The sequence below is a fragment of the Agelaius tricolor genome, unplaced genomic scaffold, assembly GCF_023055355.1.
Source record: "Agelaius tricolor isolate 1412-34295 unplaced genomic scaffold, bAgeTri1.0.p SCAF_1, whole genome shotgun sequence".
In the NCBI taxonomy this organism is placed as follows: Eukaryota; Metazoa; Chordata; class Aves; order Passeriformes; family Icteridae; genus Agelaius; species Agelaius tricolor.
The window spans coordinates 42024174-42036146 of record NW_027269261.1 but is presented as its reverse complement, the minus strand read 5'-3'; the positions used below and the strand labels follow the sequence as shown (position 1 = coordinate 42036146).

Here is an 11973-nt window from a genome sequence, read left to right as displayed (position 1 = left end):
GTTTGTGGAATAGTCTGAGAGTCCAGAACCACTTTGCAAAGCACAAATTATGGTCCTGAACCCTTACATAGGTATGTAAAAATGGTGCTGCTTATTCAGGGAATGAGCCTAGAGAACTTGAGGAAGTGAGGATCTAAAAAACAACATAATATAATCACCTCAGTAGGGATGAGTATGGCAACTGGTGATAAGGAAGAGGCAGGCAGCAGGATGGCTGCTCCCTGTGCTCGGGAGCAAGCCTGCTGATGTTGTCTACTCCCTGTTCATTTCTTGCCCTCATGGAGTAGCTCCTGGAGGCTTTTTAAAAATTCAACCTAAACTCCCACAGTGGAAAGTGCCAAGGGTAATTCTGACTGTGACTACATGGCAACTGAAACCCAAAAAACAAATCTGTTATTCTGGTAAGGGCACTCTCATGAGCCTTTTGCAAAGCAGTCACCACCTGGGTCTGCCCTGATGTCACAAGTTTCTGGTCCATTGGCTTCACTGGGGACCAGAGCATCCTGTCAAGCCTGCACATCTGGAGAGGTGCAGAGCTCACCCAGGGCAGGGCAGGCTCAGAGCTGACTTTGGACACATGCTTTTCCCCAGGTTTTGGGCAGCAGCATGGGAAGACTACTACAAACTCACATCTGGAGCCATCAGGACAGGCATCAGGACAGGCACCTCCATGCAGGAGTGTCTTACTCAGACCCCACTGCCTCCAAGCATCCAGGTGCTGCAAAGGCTGGCCATGGATGACGGCTGTGGGAGAGATGCCCCATACACAGCCTTCAGGTTACCAAGATTGTGCCTCCACCTGATTAAATTACACCTGTTCTGTCACCCATGAGCTTACTGGCTTAAAACAAAGGGATGAATTTGTCCCAGATGGCCAAAATACTATTGAAAAGGCTATTTCAGTAATTTGCCTGACAAGTAAGTGCTAAAAACCCTTAGAAGAGTTTAAACAACTGCAGTTTTGTGAGGCTGGCTCATCAAAGGAAAGTCTTTAAAAATTCATAATGGGCAAAGTAACCTGCCTTATTCCCTCACAAGAAGGAGACAAAGAACACTGGTTATTCCTGCAGCTGCCCCCTCAGACTGACCCCCAAGGCTGGATGACACCCTGGGAGAGTGGGAGAGCATGGGGCAGGGACATTTCAGGCTGGCATACATGGCAGACAGTGATTTTACTCTGCAATCATAATAAGCACTAGGGGAGAGAGGAAAGGGAAGATCAACAAGCTTCCATAGTGCAAACATACATCCTGGTCTGGCAGCAATGCATCACAGCCATCCTCTCTCAGGCTCTTTGGGTGGGCATGTTTACAGCACAGAGCACAGAGCACTAGCAGGGGCATGAGGAAAGCATCACAGCTGCAGCAAAGTTTGGTTAGACCTCCTGAGTTCCTCAGAGCATTTCTGATTTTGGGAGTCAGATGACACCTATCTACAGCAGGCAACCCCTTGCACACAGAGGGTATAACAGAGTGTGGTCCTCCCTGTGTCCTGTGTACACCAGCACCACCAAGCATGCAGCCCTGATCTGCTGGCTCCTCTTCTTGTCTTCTGTCTAGATACATGGTCTAAAGCATGTCTCAAAAAACTTTTCAAACAAGATGCCTTGCGTACCCCCAACTTCTGATGCAGTAATAAATGAAGGGTGCAAAGCGGCATGTTTGCCCTTGATTTTTCAGGTTCTGTAGATATCTCATCGTTTACATTTTAGAGGCATCTTTAGCATGTTTCTCACCCCTTACACCTACACAGCCTTTCATCTGTAATAAACTCCTGTAGCATCAAGGAGGTAGGACCCCAGTGGCAGATGAACACTCTCCTGTGTATCTACAATATGCTGGCAGGCTGCAGGTTCAGGCACACAATGCTATGTGTCATCTTGCACAACCAAAATGTAGCTGCTGAGAGTGAGCATGGATTCTTATGGGGCTGGCTTGAATACTTCAAAGTTGATCCCTTGCAAGCATTTTTTTACCTCCAAAGCACTGTGTCTAGAAAGGGAGACCAAAGAAACCTGGGGCTTGAAAAATCCTAAGACACTATCATTTTCACTGCCAGTGCTGCAAATGCCTCCTTTGATACGCTTCAGACAGATGCATTATTTGTGCTGTAATTTGGCATGGATTTTGCTCCCCTATTTGTATAGTGTGCCAGGTGCCTTGCTGTTCATGAACCCAACCCCACTGCTACTAAGGAGCCAGGAAAGCAAACAAGCAGTGGTGACATGCCAGTGGTACAAAACACTCTCATCTCTGGAGGCCAGCAGTGAGGGCAGGCGTGTAAGGCATGAGCTAATACCCAAACGGCAGCCAAGAGGTTGAATGTGCCTTCTCATTTCCTCTGCTTCAGGAGGTTAAAGGTGGGCCTTTCATGTTCCTTAAGTGTAGCTTTGGTTTTGATGACTCAAACTAATCACACATGGTTGGACACTTACATTTATAGCAGATTGTGCCTCCTGGTAGCTCTCCCACCACCATGGAGCCTTCTACCCTTTTAAGGAGGAGCTGGGAGTTATCAGCTAGTTGAAATTAATATTGAATTTTATACTAATTCAAATGCTTCATTCTTTTCTCTCCATGTTTTGCTTGTCTCGAGCCCATGATTGCTTGTTTCCTTATCTAGCATGCCCCCCTCACTTGAATGCTGTCCCCAGCTTGTTTGGCAGCAAGCTCTGCGGACATAGGACTTGTCCAAGTTCTCCTCCCAGCTCTGCCAGTAACCTTTGCAGGAAGAAGTTTCCTATTAAATGTGAGGTGTTAACTGTTCTCCTGCCTACATATTCCAAGATGTTTCCTGCTCATATTTCAGGACCGGTCTGCGATGTTGCAACCCCCACTGGGGCCGTTCTGTCAGTCCAAGCATTTAATTAGCTAATTACAACCTGCTGACATGAATACACAGAATATGGTGTTCGAAGAGCAATTTTTTTTTCAATTCATTTATTATTAACCCCCAGTAAACATCTGATATGCTCTTCCCCGAGGGGACAGAGTGGTAATTGGTCCCTTGAACACTGAGTTCCCTTTCTAATCTGCCTGAGCTGGAGCCGAGTGTCACCATCTGTCAGTGTTTGCATATACAGCCCACTGCGCGTTTCACGTGGTGAAAGGGGAGAAAGAGAAAAAGGAAGCTGGAAAATCTCAGGGAAGGATTTTGAATGTAGTCAGGTCCCAGCTCCTCTGCCTGTCACTCACCGCTCGCACATCTGCACCCGTCCCGGCAGGCGGTGCGGAGGGCCCAGATGAAATGCCCTGCCCAGGGTGCTGCGCTAATTGGGCAGGCTATCGTTAGCCCTGCTTTCTTCCCTGCTTCATCAGGCATCTGTATCATGTCTGAGGTAGGGCTGGAAATTACTCTCCCCTCCAGCATTCTGACCAAAGTGCCACAAAGCAGTGATAGCTGGGCGATTTTTTTGGAGGGGACAAGGATGTCTTACAAATACAAAATGGTATGGGCACCAAAATGGTATGGGCGTCCTTGGGGAAGCATCATAGTTGGAGACTCTCTGGTGAGCAAAATCTACCAAATGAGGCTTGGCTGAACTACTCAGTGCTACTGAAAGGAAAGAAACTGATGTTTGTGTTAAAAGAGCTCCTACAGGTCCCCTTGGTGCTGTTCCATTTGGAGCTGTGGCAGTGTGAGTCAGGATGTAGAGAATCCCTGCTCTAAAGAGCCAGGAAGGGCACAGGCAGCAGCAGGGGAGTGGCAAGTGGGAGCAAGGAGCCGGGGGTCACAGCAGGGCAGGGTGGCTGCTGCAGTGTGCCCAAAGCACAGCTCAGCTTTTCCCTCCAGCTCATATGCCTTATTCTCACTACACAAAGCTTCCTCCCCAGCAGTATCAGAAAGACTTAAACCAAACTCCTAAGAATTGACATAAAAAAAAAATCCTAGCAGCTCAGGAAACTTCCAGAAGACTTCTTTATGGCATTTTAAAGCATCTAGACACCAATGCTGCTCCAGTACCTGCTTTCTATGAATGCAGCACCAGCTGCCAAAATGTAGTAAATGCTAGGAAATACCTAGAAAAAACAAGATTCTAGACTTTGATTGCGCCCACAGAGACATTTTTGCTTAATATGGTGAGGAGTCTCCCCAGTGGTCTGCAGTATTTTCACTGTGGTACATGCGAGGGTCCACAGTTAGAAAAGGCAAAGTGGAAACATAGAAAGAAGCAGGTGAATCTGGGAACACAAAGAGGTAAGGGAACTTTGGTTATAAGTAACAAAATCTTACTTATAGTCTCATCGAACGTTTTCAAGATATCAACAACAAAAATGTTCAACTGTCTTTGAACTTATGGAAATGTAATTTGCCCACATCTGCCTTGGAGGAGGAAAATGCAAGAATCCAAAGGTAACAGAAAATTAAAAAAAAAAAAAAAAGTGAAAAAGAAATAAAGTTCCTGTTAAGGAGGAATGGGGGAACACCAAGTACATTGAGCAAGTTCGTTTAAAGGCAGATGACTGTAGACACTTTGTCTCTGTGCCACTCTGTACAGATGGGGAAAACTGGTGGTTATCCAGAACTTGCCCTCTAAGAGTGAATCAAGCATGGGCAGATAACATCACTGAGCCTAAGACCCACACGTTCAACCCTTTCAGGAGAAAAAAACCTTATAGTGCAGCAGCTGGGTGGTTTAAACAGAATCTAACTTCTGGCTAGACTTCTTTGGCTCAAAAAGTTGATGTTATCAGGGCTCTGGCCCTGACCCCAGCATGGCTTTTTTGTATGTGCACATAGCAATGAACCCATCACAAAGCCAGTTAACAGCATTCTCTATAGCAATGTATCAATTTCTAATTATTTCTGATATACAGCATAGCAGAAATTTCTGCTTTAAGAGACATGAGGATCTGTTGTTCTTTAGAAAGCCTTGAGTTGCAGTTCAAGTACAGGCTGGTGATATTTTGCCATCCTGAAAGATCATTCAAAGGTGCTAAGGGAAAAACCTCTGCTATGCACAGATGTGAATCAGAAGGCCAGAAATGTTGGGTTTACAGAGTTCTCCTCAGCCTTTAGATCTGGGAACCAAGCATGAACTTCATCTTACTTCAGAGATATTTGGTTGCTGGATCTGGTCCCTCTCCTCCTGCAAAAGAAAGGTTCCATTCTGATACAATTTTTGTGTGCATGGTCCAGTACACCACAGGTGTGTGCCTGTCTCCTTCTGGGACATGTTTTTTCTCCAGGTCCCTGCAGATGGGTGGAATGAGCCTCAGCAAGCAGGCTGACAGCAGCATCTCCTGAGAGGAACCCTGTAAATCAGTATTTGTGGGTGTCAGGGCAACCCCATGCACATATTTGCAGGTGCCCATTTTGCTCTTCATCAGGGCCTGATAGGACACCATTCCATGGGAAGGGAGAAAGCTGTGTGTTTCTTGGAAGGGGTGGCCCAGCCATAATAGTGGGTGAGGGAGGAAAGCTGCTGGTGGTGATGCTCCAGAAAAAAGCTGATTTTGGTAATTCTACTAAAGTTGCTCAGGGTGTGGAGGCATCCCCAACACAGCTCCAAGGCCCTGCTGCTGCTCTTCCCTATGTGCAGCTCCCCTGGTACCTCCACCACCCTCAAAGCAAGTCTCAGCTCACAGCTCACAGTTTCTTCCATGGATGGGGGATTTCCATGCACAGCCCTGGCTATTCTGGATGAGCAGAGGACAGGGCCCTTGTCATGGGCCTTGGCACATTTGTGTTAAGCAGGTTTTGGGTGGATGCCATGTGCAGATGGATATAGAGCATTTCAGCTGTTCCCTTGTTGTTTGCTGCAACAAAAGGACACAATAATTTCACTGAACCCTGCTGATAGCGCAGAAAACGTTTCTCTTCCCTTTTAGCTGGCCTGGCTTTTTTTTTGGCCTTTTTTTTTTTCTTTAATATGGTATTATTCAAACAGGTTGGCTACTGACAACTGAGATCATGATGGCAAAGACAGTTTAAAAAAATATCATGAATTAATTATTTTCTCCCATGCCCGGCTGTATCACTTATCAGGCCTTCAATGGGAGCACTGGCCCAGCTCCCTTACCACGTGCACACTAATGGCTTGCTCCTCTATTATCCCTTTTGATCAGACACAGGTGGACAACAAGGCCTCCTCCTTGTCTGTTGAAAAAGGTGCACACTGTTGTCAGGGTGATTACATCTAATTACATCCCAGTTAATTATCAGACCTGAATAATTATGGCAGAGCTACTCTCCTCCAGAGATAGGTGCATCTTCCAGATGTCACACCGCAGTCTCCACAGGGCAGTTTCCCAAGACCTTTTGTTGGGATGTGCTGGCTGCAGGAAGGGGCTGCGGGGGAGCTGCTGAGACCCATCAGGGACCAAACAGTCCAGTGGTCTTCACTTGCCCTCCCTGAACTCACAGCTAACTGGGCTGAGTTGCTTTCTGTTGTACTGGTAGCAGAGCCCCCATTCCCCTCCTGCTGCACCACTGGGGTGGAGGAGGTAGAGAAAAATCGAGAGTGAAGTTGAGACTGGGATGAAGTGAGGGGTGGGGAGGTTTTAATATTTTTTTTTCATTTCTCTTTATCCTACTCTGACTTGTTTGGTAATAAATTAATTTCCCCAAATGGAGTCTGTTTTGCCCCTGATAGTAATTGGTGAGTGATCTCTCCCCACCCTTATCTTGACCCACAAGCCTTTTGTTACATTTTCTGTCCCTTGTCCAGCTTAGTAGGGAGGAGTGCCTTTGGTGGACACCTGGCACTGAGCCAGGGTCAACCCACATCCCATGAGTGATGCTTATGTGTGTGTCCTGATGGACTAGATCAGGTGATAGCAGTCATCTCAAACCCCATGTGTTCATATTGCCTGCAGCTTCTGTATGGTCTCCTCAGCCTGGATCTAGCTGTTTTCTGAAAGTTGTGAATCTCTCTGACAACCTGAAAACAGCAAATATTTTTTTTAAAAATTAATCTATTGGATTCAGTGTAATATATGACTGGTTTCACTTCAAAGGCTACTCCAGAGTCTGCACTGTGGGCAAGAGCAAGAAAGAAACAGTGGCACAAAAACCACTCCAAACATTTATCTAAGACATGCATGTCAGGTGTGCAGAAGTTTATAATAGTTTGTATTAAACCCACTTGAATATTTAATTTCATGCTGTAATTGCCTCACTATGAAGACACAACAGAGACTTCTGTCATAGGTGTTTTCCTAGATCCTTAACCTAAAATGTTGCATCCCCATTGTCACTCAGTGAAAAAAAAAAGGCATAAAAATAGAATAAAAACAATCAGCTTCCAAGATTCTTTAGTACAATTCTGACATTCTCTTTATATTATAAATGTCAAGCCTTTGAGTCTCAGTTTGATCTTGGGCTCAGAAGATGCATCTGCATTACCATTTGAATTTGAATCTGATATGTGATTTTGAATAGTTTCTCACTGTGGTCCTCATGGGACACACTTTTCTTCACAGGGTGGAGTGACCATTTCTACCCAGTGCCTCTCCAGTGGATGAATATAAACCACAGTGCACACACCAGGAGTGCAATGGTTGGGCTGCTGCCACTGAATGTCTGTTCTGTGGGATCAGAGCAGATGCAGTCCCATGGAACAGTCCCAAGGGCACATGGCATGGGTGGTGGGTCCCCAGCACCTGCCGTTCATTCCACAAGCCTACTCCTTCCCTGACAAACTACTTGCTGTTAAAGGTTTAGCAACTGATGTCTGGCAGCATTGAGGCAAATGATATATGTGCTAAAAATTTCTGTACTAAATTAGCTCTGAAATGACTATTTTTTCAATTCGCTCGCTCCTCTCTTGTGTCTGGATCGTAACACAGGTCAAATAGGTTTTCTGTTTGCTAGCAGTATATCACAACCTACTTTTATGGTATTTATACAACATCAGGGCTTTTTCACCTTTTTAAAAATGTGAACTCTCCGGTCTTTTCAGTCTTTTCTCAGATGGGAAATTTCACACGCTCTTTTCCATTCCTGTCACCTTTCTCTGAACTCTGTCTTGCTCTGGTGCAGGCTTCTTGTGAAACTTGGGAGTATTGGGTGTCCAGTCCTGCATATTTTATTCCAAATGTGAATGCATCATCGACGTACATAATTAATTGCTTGCATTTTACACATTATTCTCTATCCTGCTCCTTTTGCAGTCTAACATCTTGCCTGACCAATAAATTAGAGCTGTGATCTGCATCCAAATGATCACTGAGACGTCCACCGTGACACTCAGCTGCTTTTCCCAAGTCACTGCAGGTAATTGAGAGCTCTGTAAGGCATATGAGCACATCCATTTTTTTTCTCCCCTTCAGTGTGCAACACTTTGTTTGAACAGAGCTGAACCTTGTATGACACCATGTCACCCATTCATCTAGTCAGATAAGGTGCCTCTGAAGTTGCTTACAGACTTTTCAGAATTTGACTGATTCTGTATTCTTTGCAGATTTAGTGGATTCGCAACCGCTTTTTTCCCAGATCTTTCCTGAGTATCCTGGGCAACCCAGGAGCCCATATGGATCCTTAAAAAAACCTGAAAGGCAAATTTTTGCTATGATGAAATATAGATTTAAACTTAATTTCTTTTTTTCCTGCCTCAGAGTTAAACAAAACTCACACATGAGCAAACATTATATGGGAATTTTTTTTCTCTCCTTTTTTTTTGCTGTCGTCTCTCAGTATCCAGAGCTGTTCCACCCATATAGGTGCAAGCAGAAAAAACAAAGAGTCCATTAAAAATCAGCAAGAGGAGAAATCTCACTCATAGACCATTCCAAAAACACCGAGAACACACTATGATACATGCTGGTTTCCACTAACAGCTTTGTGCCTAGCAGGAGTTATGTTCCTCTATTATATTGTAATTAAAACACCACCATTTTCCTTTACTTCTCTTATTGTCTGAGGTTTCAGGAGCACTGAGTGTCCGTCCCCATTTTTTTTCAGTTTTCTTTTGAGGGTAGAGCAGTGCACGATATTGTGTTGCCCAAGACTGGCAGACTCCAATGTGGCGTGGAAGAGATGGACAGGAAAGGTGCCAAGCAGGAATTAAGTCTGCATTCTACCAGAACAATGCCACATCATGCAGACGTATCCTGGAGCACACAGCACCCTAGTGATAATTTCACAGAATTAATTTTCCCAAAATTGAAAAAAAAAAAAGGCAACAGCACAGAAAGGATGAGGCAAATTACCAACACTAATCAGTCTCTCTCTCTCTTCCCTTTCTCCTTGTATGATAATTATGATAATTAACAAGCTAACAAGCTTCTAGTAAAAACAGTTCCAGAATTTCAATGTATAATTAATATTTACATCCATAACAAGTTGTCATTTATGGTGCATGTTGATTATCTTTTTTTCAAAGGAAATTATGCTTTATACTCAGAAAAGAAAAATCCTTCAAGAACTAAAGGATGCACTAAAAAGGCATCCTAAATTCAGAAATCTTGTCCTTATTTGCTATTTATTTATGCAGCGATATGCAAGTGTTTTAACATCTGGGTTTATACAAATTATGAGTGCACATATATAAATAGATGCAGTTTAATCTTTTTCTTCACAGAAGGCCATAAATCCACCACCATACTCAAAATCCCTTGTGTTCCAGGTGCATCCTTGCCCATAAACCTTGTATCATTTTTTAGCGACCTATAAAACCAAGTTCAGGTGACCAGTCATTTCCAGAAATGATGGGTCCTTTTTATGCAAAACAGCTGCTTGTTCCTGCATGTTTTCTTCAAGAAAAAACCCTGCATCTGTAGTTTTTCACATGCTGGGAAATATAGAGCAGGAGGCAAACACTTCACTAAAATAGGCTCAAATTTCTCAATGCTCATGTAGGGTGGTAGCCATGCTCAGATAACACAGTGATGATGGACAAGAGTTGCCTAGAGAAGTAAAAGCTGCTTCTCTTTGAGTATAAAACATCACCCAAGGGCAGCTGGCTAAACTGGCTCCAACAAACACCTTAGAACTGCAGCTTCTGCATTATAGCTGAAGGATGCTATAACCTGAGAAGACAGATACTATCTCAAGGGTAAATTTTGATTTGAGTTCCTTTTAACTCATCCAAATGTGATGGTCCTCGTCTCACCTTATGGCAAATGGCTGTCCTCAGACTCTCCCAAGATGATGGCATGTCTTGGTTTGAAAAGATAGGTGTCTGCTAAGGGAGGTAGGAGCTTCCCTTGAAATGGAGAATGTAAATCCCCTCCCTCCACATTGTTATAATTTTGAAAATGAGGGACTCTCGGGCAAAGATATGGGAGTAGGAATAACAGTTCTTTATTAGGGAAAAAATAAAAGTGAAATAAAAATGCAGTAATACAAAACAACACTGACAGAGTCAGAATACAGCCTGACAGCCTGTTGGTCAGGGTGTTGGTAGCAGTCAGATTGAATGGTGGCTGCAGCCCTCCCGGAGTGACAGGTGTGGTTCTGTTGAAGCAGTGAGCCTGTAGAAGGGTGGAGTTTTCCTCTGAAGATCCAGTGGTGGTGTAGATGGGCCTGATCTTTCTCTGGGAACCCAGTGGGTAAAGGCTGTCTCTGGTGTTCCAAATCTCTGATTATATCCAGGTAGGAATGCTTGGCTCCTCCCCCTGGACAGAGCATCTCACAATGGGATGATGTAATTTTATCAGTCATGCAGTGAGACTCAATGGCCCATTAACAGAAAATATTTTCTGGAGGGAGGATTGGTTGTGGAAGAGATAAAGAAAACTGCCCTATCTGGTTTTAACAGGTGGCCCAATTAACAGAAGATAACTGCCCCACCTCTAACAGATGGCAATAGAACACACACCCCCAGCCACATCTTACATTTCCAACTCAAGACATGGCATTTCAAAGGAGTAACTGAAGGAGATGGGACAATGATTAACTCGGCATCAAAAAAGAGGTTAAAAGATGAATAAAATCTCTAGAGATATACAGAGAAGAGAACCATTGAGAGATACAGCCAAGAAAATTCTGGCAAGATTTACTGTTCTTATTCATTAATATTTGATCCAACGATGTATGTTCTTTGGCCAGTTGTTTTTCAGGTGTTGTCTTCCCCACAAGTTCAATAACCAAAGGAAGCACAGGCGGTAGGGGAAGGGCTTGTTCCACCAATCCAGCCCCAGGGGAAGTACGATGGCGCTGCAGGGTGGGAGCCAGCTCATCCTCCAGCTCCCTCCAGTGGAGACCACAGCCCATGCCCCCAGGGTACCTGCTTGACAGGAAGGCTGGGAATAGGGAACAAGGGGAAGAAAAAGGGAGGGAATACACACAGGGGAAACTAAAGTGGCTTTGGTTCTCTTTAACACACAAGTATCCTGAAAAGGAAAGGCACTATAAATATCCACAGCCTAGAGAGAAATTCACAGGAATAGCCAACTTCAGAAGGGAGTCTACACTTGATATTTAAGTTGGAACCAAAGGTAGATTTATTCATAAGTGAAACTGGACCTGAATTCTGGCATTACTTATTTGCTAGATGAGATGAAATATGTGGTCTAGATATACAGTCAAGTCCACAGAACCTGAACTAATTAAAACACTTCATTAAATCAGTCACATCCCAGCTGTGGAGCATAAGCTTTCATCTACACCAAGTCATCATTCTGTACAATATTTCATGGCCAAAAAAAAAAAAAAAAGGGAAGAGTCATGACCATGTGCTTCTTCCAAACTACTACACAGACAGATCCCTATAAACTTTGGTAGCTAAGTCATCTTGTTACTGTTGCTTAAGTGACTAGCAAAGTTTGGATGCATTCCTTGCAAATATATTACACTCACTTTGCTTGGATGCTTGCACAAAATTGATTAAATGCACACAAAAAGTGAGAACAGAAATACACCTAATGTGCAAACCTAGAAAATGCCTTCTAAGCTCTGACTCCTATAGCTGTTCCAAGCCTGGAGGTGGGTACATTGCCATGATGAATGAAATATAGAAGTATTGCACACAGAATGCTCAACAGCTGTTGGGCCGTACATTTGATTAATAAGGGCAAAATAATGACACAG

The 11973-nt window shown here is 44.0% G+C and overlaps 1 protein-coding gene across 3 annotated transcripts in view; it reads right to left on the bottom strand.

Moving 5' to 3' along the window:
- Nucleotides 1–10223: 10223 nt before the first annotated feature.
- ERMARD (ER membrane associated RNA degradation) overlaps nt 10224–11973 on the bottom strand; it is a 38073-nt gene continuing 36323 nt past the window's right edge. For all 3 annotated transcript variants that reach the window (XM_071431229.1, XM_071431213.1, XM_071431223.1), the window contains one exon: nt 10224–11186. The gene's annotated coding sequence lies outside the window, so the exon portion shown is untranslated. The remainder of the gene's footprint in view (nt 11187–11973) is intronic.